General features: G+C 34.8%; 1 long non-coding RNA gene across 2 annotated transcripts in view; it reads right to left on the bottom strand.

The window, feature by feature from the left end:
* The window catches only part of LOC142530054 (uncharacterized), a 76,892-nt gene extending 72,679 nt beyond the window's left edge, over positions 1-4,213 (bottom strand). Inside the window, exons 1-4 of one of the 2 annotated variants that reach the window (XR_012816021.1) lie at positions 3,909-4,212; positions 3,619-3,669; positions 1,954-2,034; positions 901-1,145 (exon numbers count right to left, since the gene is read on the bottom strand). This is a non-coding gene — a long non-coding RNA (uncharacterized LOC142530054). Of the gene's footprint in view, positions 1-754; positions 1,146-1,953; positions 2,035-3,618; positions 3,670-3,908 lie in introns of those variants that run through there. The other variant, XR_012816020.1, reaches the window with a different exon arrangement.
* Positions 4,214-22,326: the final 18,113 nt, after the last annotated feature.

Below are 22,326 nucleotides of genomic sequence, written 5' to 3'. Positions count from 1 at the left end.
CGGAAATGACTTGAATCTAGTTGTTCTGAAGGGAAAAGAGCTGAACACAGCTTGGTATAACAAGTTTTGATACAGAACTACAAACTAGAGTTTAATTGCCAGCTAAACAAGGTCTGAAAATGAAGAAAACTCACCCAAAAGCTGATGGAGTTCATGGCAAGGCATCACCAGAAATCGCAGAAACATGGCCACTTGTTCAGCAGCTTCGATGTGGTTGAATATTTACTCTAAAATTATGATTTATAGCTAGAATCAAAGCTTGGGATGTGAGGAACAAAACTCTCAACAATATTTGATTTTCGACGTTGGACGGAGAAGTTATAGCGATTCTTCGACGGCTGCTACAGTGGTGAGGTGACGGGAAGAGAAGTTGGGGATGGGTTGTCTTCTTCTTCTTCCTTTCCCTTTTCTATAAATGGTAAGGTTGAATGGTGTATGTACATGTATATATTTTAATATAAACTGGTTACTAAAAATAGTAGCTCATTTTCATTATTCTCGGTTTTGTATTTATTTTGATTTACTGTGTTATTTAAATCTCCGAATGTATTGTAAATCGTATTAACTCCGATATTTTAAAATACAAATTTTTAACAGCACTTTCAAAAATTATTTGACATAAATAATTATTTTAATTTAAAAACACAATAATTATTTTTAATTATGTCAAAATATCGGATAATTAGTTACTCGGATTTTACATATTTAGACTTCAATAAAATGTGTTTAACATAATATATGGATAGAGAAATAGCAAGAAAATTCATAAGGTAAGAGTAGCTTTTCCATAAATGATAAACTTCATCTCGTCAAATGTGTCCTTGAAATGGTATTCATCCAAGAATAATAGTTCAGGTCAAAGCACATGATTGTCAGTCTAGGATCACATAATTCATGAACATGATCAGCAACATAGCACCATGATATAGTTATTCTGTTCTTCAACGAAACCATGCAAGATTTAGAGGAGTTTAGTCCATAGTAACATCAGAGTTCATTTCCATAGGCATATCTTGAGAACTTATGGTTTGCTGAGCAGAGGAAAATGGAGTGGTAAGCTCTCCATGCGATGCGCTTGCACAATTCTGATCAGTTCCACAACCCCATTGTTCTGTATGCCTCATGGTTGGTACATTCATCTTATCCTTTCAATTTATTCGGTTTCGACATTTAGAATCAGAGATCTAATATGTAAGGAAACAAAAAATTTGTGGAATATAACTAACATGGCTATGCAGCTATGAACATGATTACCAAAATTCAGATGAGCAGCAAACTTTCAGAAAAACGCTGCCTTTAAGACAATAAGAAGTGATTCCGACAAGTGTTTCCGTTACCAGAGTAGTGATTTTGATTCACGCTCAGATATCATCTTATATGCCTATTTAGATTTTCTTTTCTTTTTTCTGAAAAAATTCAAATGGTGACTCAAAAGGGAATTTATTACCATACAAATATTCTTTGCCTTCCAATTTAAAAGGACTTCTAAAGTAACAAAATGAATCATGATGGTGATGTTTCATGAGGTAAATAATCACTCCTTGGCCAAATTAATGATTAAAAAATTATCTGAATTCAGCATCTGTTAAAAACAACATGCCATGTATCAGTACCATCGGTTCTGTATGAGATAATCATTTAAAATGGCCAAGTTTCACTTCTTCCGCAAAGTAAGAGCGAACTTTTTTTTCATAAAGCTGTATGAACTGCATAAAGAACTCGGCTACATATTGTAACATCCAACAAGGAGCTGAATGTACTTTGGGATTATACATACCTGAAAATTACGATCCATTTATCATAAGTTTGAGAACCACCTAAAGGTCTCTAGGTTCGAAATACGTGTTGCAATTTAACTTCATCGATGACTTGAAGAATTATTCAAATCGAGCACAGAAACTGATAAAGAGGAGATCTTACAAAATAAAAGTAAAAAAAAGATTTTAGAAGAACCTGCAAATAGCCAATAATATCAGGCACGGTTAAAAGTTTCCCTTCTTCCAGCTTTGCTGCAATCCATTCATGCATTTTCACCTTAGAAATGATATGAAGATATTAGTAGGCAACCATTTAAAGCATTTCTAAAAAACATTCACATAATCATGGCCAAGTTCTATGATGTTATGCCAACCCCCAATGTTATTAAGAATTTTTCCGATGAAGAAGAGTGAAAAATTAACAAGTCAATGTACTAAGCCTGACGCAAAGGATTGAACTCAGTAATCACTACAAAAGATTTTCATCAATTTGTAAATATATCTTTCTGTTTCAATCTTATGCCTCAGGGAATCAACAAACAAAAATTAAAACACTTTCAAACTTAGTAATTCCGAAGCTCTAGATTACAGGAATCTCAATAATCTATGATCCTTTCTGTAGGATCTGCACCAGTACAATATCCATGTTTAAGCATTTTTCTTCAGCGGCAAAACGGTCTTTAGACCATAGATAGAAGGACACCTTCAAAATCATTCCATCTCGATGGAATTATGCAAGAAAGTACATAGGTATCCCTGGTGAACGAACAGTCTTAAAAAGGATGAAAGATTCACCTCTGGAATTGTTTGATCTTAACAGAAATTGTACAAGAGAGTAGAAAGAAATCTCAAGTCACAACCTCCAACAGAAAATTTGAACTTTTCGTGATTGGTGCAACAATACTTACTTTTGTATTTATAATCTCAGTTTCTTTGAACCGCATGTTAATGTTTTGAAAAAGGCCGTAGCTTGTCATGTTCCGAAAAGACACACTTGTAGTTTGTCATCTTCGTAAAATATTAACTTTAGCTTCTTGACAAGTTCTGTTGTCTTGATTGCTTTTTTTAAACGTTTAAGTAAATGCAAATCATTTTAAATCCATTCTTAATATACGCGACAAAATAAAAAGCCTCCAAAAACAGAGATTTCATAACCGTCATCGAGGCCATAAGGTAAGTTAGACTAAGAAATAACAACCGCCTTTTCCTGTTTACCCGAATCACATGGTTTTAATAGCACAAACTTCTTAGCTAAAACAAGATACCGGTATAAATTCTATGTGGTTGTCAAAAAACAAACTCTGATAAGATAAAATATCTACACATAAATGTAATGTCAGCTTCAATCAATAGCTGAAACATGACTAAAAACATCAATGACCAATTCAATTTCCTATAAAAAAAATCATATGATCACTCACCAATTCAGACATGCTTTGAAAAAACATTGTCTCAAATTGGATGTGAAGCATGCAAATACAGAAAATGAAGCCTTGCAGAAAAACCACAAAAGGAACTTCAAAATTTTCAAAGAAGTGGCATGTATGTATCCATTTCCACAATCCAACAACCAACAAAAAAAAAAACTGAGAAAAGCAAAAGACTAGGAGTCTCAATATCAAAAACCCTTCAAGAATCTCAGATCACAATAAAAATCAATCAAGCATAATCTGAAAAAATCAAGATTAGAAACAAATCAAGAAAAATGATGGGGGGGAACGAAAATCTCACGCCACATCAAAACAATCAGCAAAATCAATTATTTTCTGATCTGTTCACATAGAAATCAAAACTGAAATTCTGAAAAATTCAGTCAGAATATTAACAAACATAAATTCCGTGAAAAGGGTCAATCTCTTACATAGGAATAGTGCTGCCCAGCCTCAAAAGCATGCTTTTGGTTAGCAGAAGCCTGCGCATATAATCGGCAAAGATGGTTAGCAACATTCTGGAAAGTAGAGAATAAAACCCTTTCATTCTCATCCACAACAGTGATTTCCATCTTTCTCTTGGATGCCATGAAATTCTTGCCCTCTATCGATTTTTTTTTTTCAATTTCCCAATATAAATCGCTTCTCCTTCTCCGATCCCACCCACAGGGTTTGCTTTTAATCTTGGATTGTATAGAAAAAGACAGTAAAGAAAACCAACCTGGAATCTTTAGCACACACGTAATCAGATGCAGATTAAAGGAACCCGCTGCTTTAATTACAGCCCAGCCAAGCGAGAAAGCAAACATACACACTCTTAACGGCCTGCACTCAAATTTTTGGAAAACCAATCGCCCCCCCGTCTCTCTCTCTCTCTCTCTCTCTCTCTCCATGTATATACATAAATACAATTCTACATATTATCAAATCCCAATTGCAAAGCTGAAATGGGTTTTAGAGACGAAGTTCTCTATTCCACTATTTGTACATTAGCAATGACTGTTTATCGGTACAATGGCTGCATGCACACGCAAAATCTTGAGGAAATTTAAAATATGTAGTAATTTCTATTTGTTTGAGTGCATGTTTGATATATTGTTAATTTGCAAAACAAATATAAAAAGAAAAACTGTATGTATAATGTATTTTACTGTATTTATATATTAACTATCTCCAAATTTTTTAATACGATAAATTAGCTTAAAATCTCCACCAATAGTTTCAGTTTATGAATAAGTCCTCATGTGAATGTTACTATTTTTTTTATTAGAGGTTCTCTACTGTTAAACAGTATAATCATCATATTTCTCCTTCAACCCTACCGACTTCGATGTGTCATTACTACTTCGGCGATTTTTCTCCTTCGGCTATTGCTGAATTCCGACGATTGTCCTCCACCGGCAAGCTTATTTCCCGGAAATTTTGGTCGACAAGGAACACATCTATATGCATATTTAAGCTTCATTTTATATATTTGATGTCATTTGAGCTTATTTTTTCAAGATTATATATTTTCTTGGGCCAATTTATTATAATCCAAATATGATAAAAATTTCATTTTCGAAGGTTGCACCTTAAACCCATCGAACTATTTCGAAAGCTTTGTTTTGAGGTTTTGACAGTGGTTTGCATTTTTTGTGATTTTGATGTATATTTTTCCAAAAAGTTTAGAATTTTTTTCCAGATTATAGCTCAATATTAATGTGCCTGCAAGTGTTGATTTCTCTTTCTATTTGTATACTACTCGATTTTTATAATTTTCTTTTCATCACACCTCACATCATGGTTAGCACAAACTAGTTAACGAAAACAACACATTTTCAAGTAAAAGATCAATTTGAGCTACATTATATGATTTGCTTATTTAATTATATGATTTTGCATTTAAAGTTGTATTGAATCAAAAGGATCGGTGAAGCACAATATAGATGGAATCTGCACATAGTTTGTCGAGTGAAAAAATATTTGGTAGTTTTCACTATTATGAAGAGTTGTACATGATATCGTTAAATTATACCATGGGTTTAATGGACATATTTTTGTGTCTGTCAACAAAGTGTAATGAGATAAATGAGAGACAATGTGTTTGCATTATGTAGCTCAGATATATGTGAGTTTGAATGATGACGATATTGTCTCGAACATGATTAAATTGTATATATATATATTTGAAATTGACAATGATTGAAATGCGAGCTTTGAGAAGAAGTTATCAAATGTGAAGTAACAATGAAAGGTAGTTCTCTTTTGTTTTCATTATGGTTTTTATTTTTCCATAATACTACAGATTTTAATATCGATTTCATAGAAATATTGTACTGCATTGGTTAACTGTATAAGTCTTCCGCTGAAGATAAATGTATTGTGCCAATTACAACAATATGAAACTGATTCTAGTGTGTTTTGGCGCTAACTGAGAGGCAACCCAGTGTGTTTTTCCTTTTAATTTATTTTTTATTTTTAGAATCTAATTATTTTAGGTTTTTAGGCTTCCGGATCTCAGTGTTGATTTGAACGTCATAGTTGGAAAAGATTCAAGTTCAAATTTATCGATTAGTGGACCACCTCACCATTTCAGGGAAGTGTAAATTCTAAAGCGTGAGAGGAGATGTCTGTCTTTTGAAAAAAAATTACACTTAGCATTTCGAGTATCCTTCGTCTTGCAGCATGAATTTTTTTAATACATGAATGCAAGAAATCCCGATTGGTTAACTGAGATTTGGATTATATGAAAGATTTAAATTTGTCCATGATTTTAAGGGAGTACCGTAATTGCAAGTCATAGAAACGAGGCACTAATTGTTTTGTATCTAGACTTTGAAACAAATTACTGGCACCTACGTCAGTGGCCGGCATTCGAATTGAATGTGAATTAGGGAAAAGTATACACCATATGAGACATATGTGAGCTTGTCTGAAATTATGAGAGAGGTGAAACAATCTAGAACTTGCATAATTATCCTTTAAGGCAAAAATACAGATGGTGATTAAGAATGATTTAGGCGATCTTTGGACCATTTGAGTTTTTCGAGCCAACCAATACAACATTTTTATCCCTAGAGTCCTCTTTGAACCTAATTTGAAAATCGAATGGAGTGTGCCAAACGCACACAAACTAACCTTCACTCGTCATTTCGTTGAAATTCCACATTAACTAGGGGTGTCAATCAGGTGGGTTGGGTCGGGTTTCGGGTCAACCCGCAAAATTTTTTTTATTTTTTTTCAACCCGAACCCGAAGCAACCCGAAAACCCCCAACCCGAACACGAACCCGTATAACCCGACTCAACCCGCCTAACCCGAATTTTATTTATTTTTTTTAAATTTTTTTAAAAAAATTAATGAAAAAATTCAAAAAAATAAAAAATAATAATATTATTTTAATTTAAATACATAATAACAAAATTTCTGATTTAAATTTGAAAGTTTAACCGTAGAAAATTAAAAGTATATTTACTAAATCAAATAAAAAATTTTTAAAAAAATAAAAATATGCAAAATAATATTAGATGATGAAAATTTATCATATAAATATACAATAAATTTTGTTCAAACATATAATATATAAAAATAAAGGTAAAATTTTTTTTAAAAAAAATTTGCGGGTCAACCCGCGACCCAACTCGAAACCCACCTAACATGGCACTAACCCGAATCAACCCAACCCGAACCCAAAAAACCCCAACCCGAAACTGATTTTTTTCGTGTTGGGTCGTGTCGGGTTGACGGGTCGTGTCGCATTTTGACACCCCTAACATTAACTACCCTTAATTGACCAACTCATACAATTTCATTCCTAAGCTCTAGTAAGGATGGAATTTGTGAAAAAGAATAAAATGGTGGGATATGTACATAGTATTGGAAAAAAAAAAGGTATTGATTGAGAAGAGAGATAAGAAATTTCAGGAAAGTTAAAATATGAAAATGACGATGAAATTTAATTAAGAAAGAGATTTGGAAAGGGGAATGAGATTCATCGAAGAATCATATACTTCTCTCATTTTTTAGTCATTTATCTTTTATTGTATTCGTGAGTCGTGACATAATGTTATAAACTTATAAATACCTTTTTACCAAGCCAAAATTGTCAAACATTAAGTTGAGAAGGATATGAATGCCAAGCCTATAGAACGTTTCATGAGAGATTGAGTGAAAAAAAATGAGAGATACACTTGAGAGCAACCTTGAACTCGGGGCCGTGCCTATTAAGAGGCAAATGAGTCCAATGACTCAGACCCATCTCTTTTCTGGGGCCCAAAAATTTTAAAAAAAATTATTATATATAATACTAGTTACTAGATAGCCCAAAACCAAGTATTTATTAAATAGAACTTACTTAGCCTGTTATCGATTTATCCCCCAATCTTTCTCAATATTCATCTGCAGACAAGCCTTAATCGACTCCAGTCGTTGCGTCGTCTCTAGGTTTGATTGAAAGACCCGTGAGGAGCTATAAGTCTATTTTTTTGTATTTGCTTTGTTCGGACTTCTAATTTTTTATTGTAGTTTTTTGCTTTCTTCGAGCCTTTATGTGGTATCTATAATCTCAGCTTTTTGACTGAAATTTTGGTGGATGTAATGCTTATCCGGCTTTCAAATGTTCATATTACTTATAAAATCATGTTGACTGTCCTAGTTACAGTAGCAAGTGCAGAGCGAAGTTTCTCAAAGATAAAGCTCATCAAAACTTTTCTCCAATCAACCATGTTACGAGAAAGATTGAATGGATTGACTATGTTATCGATTGACAAAAAAATTACTGAAGAGCTTGATTATACAGACTTGATTAATATTTTTAGCTCTAAAACTGTTAGGCGGGTTGTTTTTTAGTAATCATTTTGAACATGTTTGATATTTTTATTCCTTTAGTTTTTTATATTGTCTTTGATGTATTGATTTAATTTGAAAAATTGCCATGAAACTAAAAAAAATATGAACACACATTATGATTCAGATGCCTCTTTTTAAAAGTTAGACTCAGACCCAAATATTGTTAGGATCGATCCTGCTTGAACTGAAACACAATTGGGAATTATGATGTCTGACTGACACAAAACACGTTTCATTGTTTTGATCAATCCTAGTTAAAGCCTAGAGTCTTGAATTTGCAATGAAGTTAAAATTCTTTAATTTCTGAAGCACTTGCTTTCAATCGAGTATGATGGGTTTTGGTTGGTGGATTTGGGGTGGATGGTGTCATGTGTTAAATTTAGTTTTAAATAAATTTTTTTGAAATTTTTCTCGAGGACGATCAAAAGCTAAAGTGTGAGAGGCTTGATAATCACAAAAAGTATCGTCGTTTTGTAGTCTATTTTACGTCGTTTTGTAGTCTATTTTACGTCGTTTTGTGCTTATTTGACGTGTTTGCATCTTAGTTTTGCGGTTATTCATTGAATTAATTTTTTGTCATGTAGTGTTAACAAAAATGCGAAACAATGAAGAGAATCGGTAGAAAAGACAACAAATGGATGCCGCACAATCGAAACCCCCAAGAAGTGCCCAAAAAGTTAGATAACAGATCAAAGAGAAACCCACGTGGACATGCATTAACATTGGATTGAAGAAATTTCATGGAGAACTCACTGCCCAACCCATGCAGGTAACCCACGCACGCCTGGAGGGTAGCGTGGGTTGGTCATCACCTGTGGAATATAAAGAAAATATCAGATTTTAATATTCTATCTTTTTTAAACTCGATTTTCTTCCTTCCAAAGAGATTAAGACTCCATCTATGCATGTTTTGAAGTGCTTTTGTGGGAAATATAAATAGAAAATCCCAAGAACACAGGGGGGATTTGGTTATTTTTGGACGATCAAACATTGTCGTCTAGGGTTCGAGAGGAGGGAGAACACTTCAAGAGAGATACAAGCCATTCACCCTGAGATCTTTCAATATTTCTCTTCTTGAATATTATTTTCATTGATTTAAATATAGCTCTACTTCTTCGTTTTGAATTTACGGAGTAACTTATTTTTTTATGGAGGCCACGGTAGTGCCGAGATGATACTATGTTTGATATTTGGTTTTGACTCAACGAACTTATTTTCTTTTTGCATCTAATTATCGATTGACATTTGTTTATCGTTGCATGTGAATAATCTGGCCAATTGTTTGCATGTTTGTTGTTTGGTCTCGAACCGAAAGGCTAGAGATCGAAGATTAGCTTCAGGATATCAATCGACACATGATTAATAGTATTCGATTTCAATATGCGGTTTTAGGTGACAATTGCGATTCCATAAATCTTAATGTGTTTTTGTTTGATTTAATTCAAATAAAAATATTTGGACTTTTGAATAAAAATAGATTTATAAAGTCTAGAAAGAAATTAATAAACAATTTAGAGAATTTCATCATAATTACACAAGACTTTGAATAAGTGTTTGTATAAGAACATGTGTCACTTAGTTGAGTTTGAAACCGTTGTGTGGTTTGGTCATTTAGCTTAAATTTGATTCATTCCTAAATTAATCTCTATCATCTAAGTTGATTATTAGATTTATTTAGTAGTTCGTTCAACTAAAAAAATTATTTTAATAATCCCAAACACCCACTTTAATTGTTTTGTCTAGATTAAGTTTAATAATAAATATCCTAGACTCAGGACTCTGGTCAGACTATATTATAACTTGACTTAATACGTTTATTATTTTTTCCCCATTGAAATTGTCGGTCAACCACCAACTATATTTATGTGTTTAGGGTTTGTAACTTCTATGGTTAACACGCACATGTTCATGCATCCAATTTCTAATTTTTAACATCAATACTGATTAACCCATATTTATGCATCAAATGTTTAATTTTGTAACACTTATGGTCATTAACACACACATGTTAACGCATCTAATGTCCTATGTTTGTAATATCTGTGGTGATTAACACATGTTTATGCACGCAATGTCTATGTTTGTGCCTTCTTGGTCAGAGCCGTACCTGTGGTTCACAGGGCCTGAGGCAATATGTTAAAAAAAGCTTATTGTGATAAATAATCGTAAAGCTCATTTTGCAAATTAAAAATAACCAAAAAATAGATATAAAGAAAATATAATTTACGAGTTATATATTTATCTCTTTGCGATTTTTTTTTTCGTGCGCCACAACATCAACATAGCTCTAACGTAATGCAGTATCATATGAACAATTATATTGAGAAAAGATTGAAATTGACAAAAAATGTAAGATATGTTGCCAAAATTGAAATTTATCAATATAAACTATCAAAATAACAAAATGATAAATATAATGAACCAATATTGTAAAAATATATGATTTGTTTTTAAATAATAAATATAATATCTTATTCAAGAAAATAGAAAATAAAGATATGTAAAATATGTAAGTATCACAATTTTTTGTGTTTTATTTTTTTGAAATGGGTCCAACTACGTAAATTCAAGAAAAGATGCCAAATAATTTGATTAAATCCACAATAATACAATCATCATATTTAATCATATTTTCAATGGATCAATGTCCAAATTTTTTTAAATGTCCATTACACATACTATTTAGGTGCATACCTAAATAACATGAGACTTATGATTTTTTTGGGCCCCTGTGAGGGCCGGGCCCTGAGGCGATGGCCTCTCTCACCTCATAGGAGGTGCGGCCATGTTCTTGGTGATTAACACATGTGACTTTACTCAGTATCATTTTTTGTTAACTTCGCAGGAAATGTAGTATAATAATGGCTTTAATTTGTATCATTTCTTTTTAAATTTAGAACCTCTTCCATACATGTCTACCATGATGATGTTGGTGCGTAATCAGAAACTTAGTACCAGTTGTATTGAGTCGCAGTAAATTATCGAGAATATGTAGTATAATAATGGATTTACTCGATATCATTTATTCTTAACTTTAATACATCTTACGTAGATGTTTACCATGATGGTGTTGGTTCGTGGTCAGAAACATAATACCACTTGTATTGAGTCGTTAACATTAGCAGGAAAATGTAGTATAATAATGTTTTTACTCGGTATCATTTCTTATTAACTTTGATTCCTATTTCATACATGTTTACTATGACGGTATCGGTGAATGGTCAAAAGCTTAGTACCAGTTGTAATAAGTCGTAGTACATTATCGGTAACATGCAGTATAATAATGTCTTTACTCGATATCATTTCTTGTTAACTTTTTTACCTCTTCCATATATGTTTACCATGATTGTGGTGCATGGTCAGAAACTTAGTACCAATTGTATTAATTCGTAGCACATTGTCGGTAACATCTATTATAATGATGATTTTACAATGTATTATTGTTTATTAACTTTGATACCTCTTCCATACATGTTACCATGATAATGTTGGTGCATGGTCAGAAACTTTGTACTATTTCTATTGTGTAGTAGTACATTAACGGGAAAATTTAGTATAATAATTGCTTTACTTGGTATTATTTCTTATTCACTTTGACACATCTTCCATACATGTGTACCATGATGGTGTTGGTGCGTGGTCATAGATTTATTACCAGTTGTATTGAGTCGTGGTACATTATCGAGAACATTTAGTATAATAATTACTTTACTCGGTATCATTTATTCTTAACGTTTGGTATCTCTTCCAAACACGTTTACTATGATAATGTTGGTGCTTTGTCAGAAACGTAATACCAGTTGTGTTGAGTAGTAGTATATTAGCAGAAAAATGTAGTATAATAATGGTTTTACTCGGTATCATTTCTTGTTGACTTTGATACTTCTTTCATACATGATAGTGTTTGTGCGCAGTCAAAAAATTAGTACCATTTTTATTGAATTAAGTACATTAACATAGTACCCATATTTGTCATTTAGAATGCTTGCAACATTGTGTGATCTTACAGTGTCAATGTTGTAATCAGTCTGATAGTTCCATGTAAAGGGGTTGTCACGAGCATAACACTCTTCCCACTGGCAAGTAAACACACCACAATCCAAAGTTTTCCATGGTCTCTCCACCTTGAGAATTCCACATCTTAATTTCCAAGGTCAACTTCATTCACATTCCTCAAGTATCATAACAAAAATTTAACCTGAACACAAATGAAATAATTGTAATTGTAAAATAATTGTATCACGTAACGAGGCAGATACAATAATGCAATACTTACAAACTTTCTTGCACATGTGTGGTAAGCGGATTGCGTATTGAGTTCGTCACCACAAAATCTTTATTTTTGCTCCTCCATACGTAGAACATCACACAACGAAAAAATATTTAAATTGTCAACAATATATTTTTATAGTGCTTAAATAAAATAAAAATAGATGAATAACAATCAAATAAAATATCTCATACACACCTTGACCTAAGGTTGAACGCAGTAAATGGATAAACCACTATTAATATTTAAGCGACGCAGAATTTTTAGTTAGCTTTATATTATCTCGTCACTGACATCATTGCAAAATAACATAGATTTGAGTCTTTCCACTGTCAGGTATGAGTCATCCTACACCACACAGCTATCCAAAAATAACTCAGCACACTAATAAAATATACAATATAATAAATATGATGAATTACTCCAATTTTTATAGGGAAATGAACAAATGATATCTCTCAGCATGTCAATACATAACGAGTGCTCACATGATCGGTCACTGAATAACCCTCCATTTGATTTTTCAAGTGGTTATCGTTTATCGAGTAAATAAATATGTGGTTATAGTTGTACATCATTGGTCTTTAAGACCCGAGACACATAGAGGCTTTATGTACTAATGTTGCACTTTGAATCATTTATCGGATATGCCAAAGTAATCAGGTGACGGAGTTGAGTGTATTATTTACGTACATAAGAGCCAATTCATTGTAGTTGAGGAATCACCACTCATCTACGGGTTTCGATGTCATATGTGATCTGCTGAGTTAATAGTGCAAGAAATATTTGACCAGAGTATGATATGTGATTTAGGATAAAGTGGTTCCGCAGTTGCACATGTGATGCCACTATGTTCATTCAAAGATATATAGCATCTTTCATACGCAACCATCGATATATAAATGGTTGCAGATTCGATTGTGATATATTAGATGAAAATACCATAATATACGCTAATCATAACCTAATGGTTCTTGTAAGTACTAGGAGTACCTAGGCAAGAGTGTCACGAGACGATGCTATTAGGCACTCTTGCCTTGGTTCAATGGGTTCAATCAGAAATGAGTTATGAAATTCTTATAATCAATGGACTCATACATAGAATGATGATAATTAGGCTAAGCTCGTTTAAGGGACATGTGTTGTCTCGAATCATACGTGTTGTGCATACATAAATAGTTGTATTATTGAACCATTGAGGGTCACACAAGCATTAATTTTTGTGTTCTCATTGATATAGTCAAAGTCAAAGAGTTGATTTGGTGATTGTAGCTTGAAGAAGATCAAACATTTAGTTTATAAAAGTGTTTATAAGGGGATCTCATATTTAAAAGTTTTGAGAGTTAACGTGACTGATAAATTTGTGAGAAAAGTGTGCTTGCCTAAATTTTGTAAAGATGTTCCAAAATTCGCAGCTGTCAAAATCTGAGTTAGTGTATAGTTGACTTTGACTTAGTGGCTTTTCGAAAATTTTGACTCTATATCATTATAACTAGTTGTTTACCCTCGTCACATCAGTGGCATCTGATCGCTGATCTGGATTATGATGAACCTTGATCATGGATTGTTTGATGGAATTATGCTTGGAGTATCCTGGTGAAACTATAACTAGTAGGAGTTCTAGTTAGACAAAACATCATTAGGAGTTTTGACTAATTAGACTTAAGTATCCTAATCAAAAATATCTAGGAGTTTTGACATGTTGATTCGGAGTACCCTAATAAAAAATTATCTAAATAATATTGCATTATCTAGATAAGATTATATTATCTAGACATGATTACATTATTTAGATAAGACTAGATATCCTAGTTGTTCAAAACCACTAGTAAGAATTATAATATGATTTTATTAGAATCGTGATATCATTACATATGATATAACACATCAAAGTTTGATGTTGGATTCTACTAGATCCATGATATAATTAAATATGGGATAACACATCAAAGATTGATGCTAGAAAATTTCTATGTCCTCAAAGAAGCACAATTTGGCAACCACCTTTGTTATTTAAACAAAATAATTTGGCTACCACTATATTTACCTAGACGCTGCATCGCACTGCCTTGCCACCCCTGCTAAACACATTTTCAATCCTAACAAGTGATATTAGAGCAGTTTTCCTTCCAATCTCTGAATATCTATAACTTATGGCCTCCTTCAACAAGATCTCTATGTTCTCTAAGGAAGAATATGATGACTGAAAATTTGAATGCATGAATATTTGTCAGATCAAGACAATGATATGTGGTGTCTCATCATAGACGGACCAATGCAGATCTTAAAAGCTAACAAATTTACAGCCATTTCAGAAGAGGCTTCACAAATGGTTCAAAGGCCTAGAATGGAGTGGACTTCTGATGATAAAAAGAAAGGTAATATGAACGACATTTCCAAAGATATCATTTATATAACATTAGATAAAAATATGTTTAGCAAAAGCAAAACATGTTCAACTAATAATATTGAAAGGAATTATCAGATTAAGGAGAACAGACTGATGGTAGATATTCAAAGTTCTAATAAAGCCTGTTTTAGATGTGGTAGAACATGCCATTTCATTGTTGATTGTACTAGACTGAAGAAAGATGGAAATAAGTCATCTGAAAATATAATGACAACAGATGAGAAAAAATCCTACAAGAAGAAAAGAGAACACAAGGTGTTTTTAGCTGAAAAGAGCTAAAGCAAGTGGGCTGAGTCAGACTCAGAGAACACCAGCTCAGAACATGCATACAATGAGAGTGATGTGGAGTAAGTCAAGTGCCTGATGAACAACGATGATCTGGAATCCAACTATTATGAGATATATGGCTTTACCTCAGATGAGTTTACACGAGATGACTTAATCACTACACTAAATGAAATGGTCATGGAGTACAAAACACTTTCGCAATCATTTGATGAATTCATAGCATAAAACAAGTGTCCGACTTATAAGTTTGGCAACTCAAGTTGTAAACAACTTGATGTGCTAAATAGTCTTAAGACCAACTTATGCTAATGACTGGAAATTAGAACAAGCGTTCTGAAGTCCAAGTTATAATTATTGAAAATCAAAGGTTTAACAATTGGTCAAAACATGGACAAGGTTTTTTGTTTCACTTGAAAAATTTTATGAAGGTCAAAAGCAAATTGGCGATAGATCATGCTTAGATTTTGATCACAATGAATGAAGTTCTTCTGAAACAAGTATTTAGTTGTTCTTGGAAAAAAGACAAATCTAAATTCATAGATTTTGTTAGATCCAATACAATAAATGAACAAATAGAGCCAGAACCTCAGAAAAGTCAACATGTTTATCAGAAGAATAGAGGAATGCATCATGGACTTGGATTTGAAGAACATGAAAGTCAAACCAGACATAATTTTATGAAGGTCAGACATAACCACTAATACAAACAAGTTCAGAAGAGAAACATATTTTCTGATCTGAAGGGAAGACTTAAATATAGAATTTTTAAGCATTCACCACACAAAACGAATAATATTTCAGCATAATCACACCCTATTGGAGACACGCAATGGAAATCTGTTCATGCAATTCAAGTGTGGTCCCAAGAGGAATAATCCAATTCGGACCCAATTGAGATATGACTAACAAAAGTTAATCTGATATGTGATTTCAAGCAAGTCAGACTGAGCTGTTAAAGAAATCCACATGGTACTTAGACAATGGATGCTCAAGGCACATAATAGAAAATGCAAAAATTCAATAGTGAAATCATTAATTATCAAGGTTCCAAAATTACTTTTAAAGATAATTGTTTCGTGTTTTCTTGAATGCTCGCAAGCGCACGATGTCAAGTTATAGTAAAATGTAATTCTGAGCACAAGTGTCGATCCCACGAGGAGTGTGTATAAAAATGTATATCAGTTCTTGTAATTAAAATAGTCTCAATTTTATATAGAATAATCAATTAAAAGGTTGGTTTGCTTAATCGAATTAATTGAAAATAAAGGATTAATCTAATCACCGAATTGAGAAATAACAATGAGAGAAAATAGTTAGAGAAATGATTTCACCAAGTTTTCACGACAATTCTTCCCAGTTAAATTTATATTCGTGAATTCTGATTATTTAATGGCCAAGAACACTTAATTATTTTATTCCCCCTTTCCCAAGTGACGAATAACTGTATCAATCAAACTTCGATTCAATTATTCCTAATAAAATCTAAGTTTAATTGATAAATGCAAACGATGTTCTTACCTAAGCCTCGCTAAAGTTATACGCCTTCCGAACGATATAAACATTCAACGATGTGTTTCTAATGATCTATAATCCTAGTCCTCTCCCGAGTTATAGAATTAATCAAACAACACACAATTTATGGCCAGTAAATTGCAGTGAAATAAATACAGAGAAACACAATTAAACAAGAGCGAAATTCAATCAAATAAACTACTGCGTCAAATCATCGTATCTACAAAGTTACGTCATTCTCTAGACGAGAAAATTAGTTCATGACGAATTCTAAATAAAAGCAAAACATGTTTGAATATTTAGACATCGACACAATAGAAAATAAAGACGAAAGGATCAGATAACAAATCGGAAGTGGCGTCTCTGTCCCCAGATTTGTCGTTCTTCGTCTTGGATCTTGTTCCCTCGCGTCTTTCCTCTCGAGAACAGCTGCGTCGTATGTTTCTTCGCCTAGCACGGATGAATTTCTCGCATCGTTCTTTCCCAAGGAGGCTCTCCTTTTTCTGACCTAGGATGCGCAATTTTATAAGTTTTCTGAACGCCGCGCACGCGGTTGCGCGTGAAGTTGCGCGGCCGCGCGCATCATTCTGGTCGCTGGTTCCTTTCTGTGCGCGCCCGGGTGCGCGCGATGTGACGCGGCCGCGCGCATCATTCTGGTCGCTGGTTCCTTTCTGTGCGCGCCCGGGTGCGCGCGATGTGACGCGGCCGCGCGCGCGCCTCTGGTCTTCGTTCTTCATCTGTGCGCAGCGCACCTCTGCCCATCATGCTGTTTCTAGGCGCGCGCGGCTGCACGTGAAGTGGCGCGGCTGCGCGCACCTCTGTCGAATAGAGTGCTCGCGGCTGTGCAACTTATCCGCTTTTGCGCACCTCTCTGTTTTCTTGGTCCAATTGGCTTTGTTTCCACTATTTTCTTCATTCCTGTAATGACAACAAAAACAAACCAAAAACGCATAATTCTGTTCGAAACAAGCATAATTCAAAAATGGATTCTAATATAAATTAAGTGCAAATCTTGCACTTATCAAACCCCCCAAACTTGAACTTTTGCTAGTCCCGAGCAAAATAAAATAAAAGCAAATAATCAAGGAAAAATTAACGCTAACGACTATAGTCATGGATATGCAAAAAGTTGTATTGGCCTCCGACGTGTCTAATTTCATGTAATTCACGATTTCCTAAGAGTCACGTGCGTGTGTTATATGTCAATGTTCATTTACCCAATCGAATGCTCAAATAGAGTTGTAATACTCATTCGCGTTACAGAATCAAGAAATCCTCAGTTCAGTTCAACCCACACTTCATCAACATATAAATTTGCATTCACAGATCACTTAGAACTTTATCGGTGATTATTTCGCTCTGAAGATAGTTAACATAAGTACGCCACAGATGAAATCACACAATGAGATGCTTGCAAGCAAGTGATTAAAGTCTATACTTGATAAAAATATTTTTCAGGTATCCATAGGCTTGACTTGAACAACTTTTCTCCACTAGTATATTGGATAACTGTGACAAGGTTAATAGGTCTTGTAGCCTTGTAACGTTAGGCTACGGCTCATGGCTACAATAAATGTATGGAGATCAAGATTTGAGAGAAATGATTGAATTTTCATAATTCTCATCCTCATTTCATTCACCACCACTTTATTATTTTCTTCTCAATCATATCCTTCATCTCCCATGTTTTCCTTTCTTTTTCACCACTTTTGATTCATTTTCTTTTTTTTTTTCTTTTTGTCTCTTTTCAACTCCTTTTAGCACATTTAACTTTTTCTTTTCTTTTCAAGGAGTATTTGAATCATTACAACACCCATGAACTTATTTCTCTCAAAATTAGGTAGGACAATAAGTGTATAAGCTTCATTAGGTAGTCGTTGTGGGATGTAGAATAGATACAAGTGGGGGCTAATTTTATGTCATTGACATACACCAGTTGATTTTTTAGTAGGATCAAAATGGGACACTAGGGATATTTCATGTTCATTTGGTAGGCTCGAAGGCTCAAAACGGCTCCAAAGATCGCCTAAATCATTCTTATGCCACATTTTATCCGTATTTTACCTCGAAAAGTGTTCAAGCAAGTTCTAGATTTCCGTCAATCCATTAGTCAACTCATATAAACTAATCACATGCATGTGTTCAACCAAAAATGATATACGAGGTAGGTACAAAAGAAATTTTAAGCATCTCAATTAACTCGAAGCTCAAAGGGCTACAATTGAAAGTAAACAAAGAATATAGGCCAAAGATATCGTGAAAAAAATTGCCTAGATCATTTCTATGTTTGCAAAAGTGTCCATCAATGTCATGCAAGAATTACCAAGAATCAGATCTCCCTCATCTATTTAGCATCACATGCATGCAATTTGTCTCTAAGCAACGATAGTATCAACAAACACGACAGTGCAAAATAATTGTGACTCCTAAGTTATCATGAACACATATATATTTCAGGACCGTAATTCCATTTTCATCATCGGTCACACATTTTACTTATCCATGACTCTTCCTAACAAATCTAGCATGCAAAATAAATAAAAGAACTAAGGAAGAAAAAAAGAAATCTCAATTTAACTACTGAGCAATAAAAATAATAATAATAATTTAAAAAAAAACAAGCAAATTCACCCCCCAAAACTTAAAGTATGCATTGTCCTCAATGTATAGAAATAAAGAACACGACAACGCATACCTCGCGCACGAGTGTCAGAACTCGGGGCTCGAATCATCGTTCGCAGCCTCTTCATCATCATCGTCCATGGGCTGCGGCGGTGATAGATCTGGTGGTGGTTACTGTGGTGGCAAGGCTGGATGTGGTGGAAAAGGGGCATTCTCGTTCCAATATCGGTGCGAATCAAAACTTGCGGAAGAAGAGGCGCCCTTCTTTGATTTCTTCTTCGATGCCATCTCAATTAAAAATGCTTACACCACACTTTAAACTCAACCAACAGAAAAGCCAAAATCAAAGCTAATCGGACCCCAATGTGTATAGCAGATATAATTCACCACCAACTAATCCGGTTAGCAATAGATGTGCGAACCCATTGATCACAAACTACTTTAGAACCATGAGAGGTAACAAATTGACGATATCAAACACTCCCCAAATAGATCGAACACAATATTCCAAGTACGCCGAAAAATTGAACAAGATTTGGTTAAAACCCTTACTTGTACCAGAAAATGATCGGAATTAGGAGACGTGGTCGGAGTCACGGCAGTAATTGAAGGCGGCGGTTGTTTCTACTGAGCGGTGGCGTCGGTGTTTCGGAAGAGGTAGGTCGTGAGGGTTTTTTGAAAGGGGAGGCTGCTGGTGTTATTTCTGAAGAGAGTTTCGGCTTTTTTTTTTAAACTGGGTCGCGCGCATATGCGCGTCCTGAAGCGACGCATATGCGCCGAGGCTACTGTCAATTTTTGTTGTCATACGGCACATATGCGCATCATTTGTGGCGCATATGCGCAATGGTCACTGCCTCGCATACGGTCTTTCGCGCATATGCACGCCCTTTGTGGCGCATATGCGCGGACTCCTCTGCCTGTGTCGCGCATGTGCGCGCCTTGAGTGGTGCATGTGCGCCGAGTCCTCTGCCTGTGTCACGCATGTGCGCGAAAATAAAGAGCGCATATACGCGACGCACACTATCCATAATTTTTCGAAAATTTTTTTTTAAAATACCTGCAAAAATAAAAAAATTCAAATTAATACTTGAACAAAGAAAATTAAAATTAACAACTAAGGAATTAAAATAAAATAATAAAACAGATACGAAAAATAAATGTGGGTTGCCTCCCACACAGCGCTTGGTTTATTGTCATCAGCCCGACTGTCACTAATCCTGTTCATGGTGGGTCGTATGATTTCTTGGATGCCCTTATTGCCACCAGTTGACCTTCAACTTCCATGGTCATCTTTCCTCGTTTCACGTCAATGATGGCTCCAACAGCAGCCAATAATGGTCGTCCTAGAATGACATGAACGTTCTGTCTATTCTCCATATCGAGTACCACGAATTCTACTAGAACTTTCAATTTGTCAATCTTAAGTTCAACATCTTCCACAATGCTCAATGGCACCTTCACTGATTTATCTGCAAGCTGCAAGCTTAATTCGGTGGGTTTTATCCTGCTCAATCCAAGTTTCTCGTAGATAGAACTTGGCATTATATTTATGCTCGTTCCTGAGCCACAGATAGCTTTTTCCACTAAATGACCCCCTATTTCACATGGTACAATTAATTCACCGGGATCTAGCAACTTCTGAGGAAGATTTCTTCGTCTTCCTTCGGTAAATTCACCTTCCACCTTATCTGCAAACTTATTATTAGTGTGTAGGTTCTTGAGATCTTCAAGACTTCTTTTCTTTTGAAATTCAGCTAGTAATTGTAAAAATCTCTGGGGGTAGGGAAGTAAAAAAATATCAATGCATTGATTTAAATCATACCTCTCAAATTTCTTACCTCGAGCTCTTTTGGTTGCAATTAGCTTTTCATCCCGAACAAGTGTGAATTCAACCTCCTTCTCTTCTCTGCCTACCACACCAATCCCTTCATGATGCATAAAAATGGCATTCACTTCTCTTAGGTTTGGGTCTGCAGTCTTTTGAACTGCGCCTGACGGTTGAGACGTGAGTTGCTTCGTTATCTTCCCCACTTGCGATTCAAGGATTTTAAGGTAGCACCAATACTTGCCATATGGGTTTCTAGGTTGTCAAGCCTAGACTCAGTCCTAGCCATTCTCTTGCTAGATTCAGCAACAAAAGTCCCAACTAAATCCTTAAATGATGGCTTCCCTTCCCATTTGATGTATTGAACCCCGGTGGAGGATTCAATACTTTCTTATTATTTGCATATGAAAAATTCTCATGATTTTTCAATCCAGGGTGATAAGTATTAGGGGGAGGGTTACCTCGATATCCTCCATAACCTCCAAAGTTCCTGTTGTTGATGTATTAGACTTCTTCAGGAAATGTGATTCTTCAACAACAACCGATGGTCCCTCAGTGTTTGATGTACCCACTTTATTCATAGTCGCTATCTGTGTAGTCAATGCTGATACTTGCGCAGTGAGTGATGTGATAGAATCCATAGCATAAACTCCAGTAGTCCTCTCTACTCCTGACCTCTCAGACGGCCATTGGTAGCTATTATAGTCATCTGCTCAAGCAAGTCGTAGGCTTGAGCAGGAGATTTGGCAAAGATCGTGCCACCTGCCGCTGCATCCACTGTTGTCCGTGTCTGACCATTCAACTCATTATAGAAAAGCTCAATCTGTACCCAGTCTTCAAAACCATGATTCGGGCACCTCCGCAACAACTCTTTGTACCTTTCCCAAGCCTCATAAAGCTGCTCAAAGTCAGTTTGCCTGAAAGTACTGATCTCAATCTTCAATTGCGCAGACTTTGCTGGGGGAAAATATTTAGAAAGAAATTTCGTCGCTAGCTCCTGCCATGTAGTGATACTTCCCGAAGGAAGTGATTGGAGCCATCCTCTCGCCTGGTCCCTGAGAGAAAATGGAAACAAGTGCAATCTAATAATATCATCAGAAACATTATTAATATTATCCGTATCCGTGATCTCCAGGAATGTCCTTAAATGAACATGAGGATCAGAAGTGGCAGTTCCAGCAAACTGATTTTGCTGAACCATATTGATCAGAGCAGGCTTCAACTCGAAATTATTTGCGTTGATGGTCCCTCGTGCAATACCAGAGTAATGACTGTTGATCACTGGTCTGAAGTGGTCTCTGATAGGTATGGCGTTTGGCGGGTTATATCTCGCGTCCTCTCTGTTTTCAGCCATTGTTTGGACTTCTTCCCTTATCGCAATTC

This window comes from Primulina tabacum, chromosome 16 (assembly GCF_025594145.1).
Source record: "Primulina tabacum isolate GXHZ01 chromosome 16, ASM2559414v2, whole genome shotgun sequence".
NCBI lineage: Eukaryota > Viridiplantae > Streptophyta > Magnoliopsida > Lamiales > Gesneriaceae > Primulina > Primulina tabacum.
This window is presented reverse-complemented; position numbering and strand designations above follow the sequence as displayed.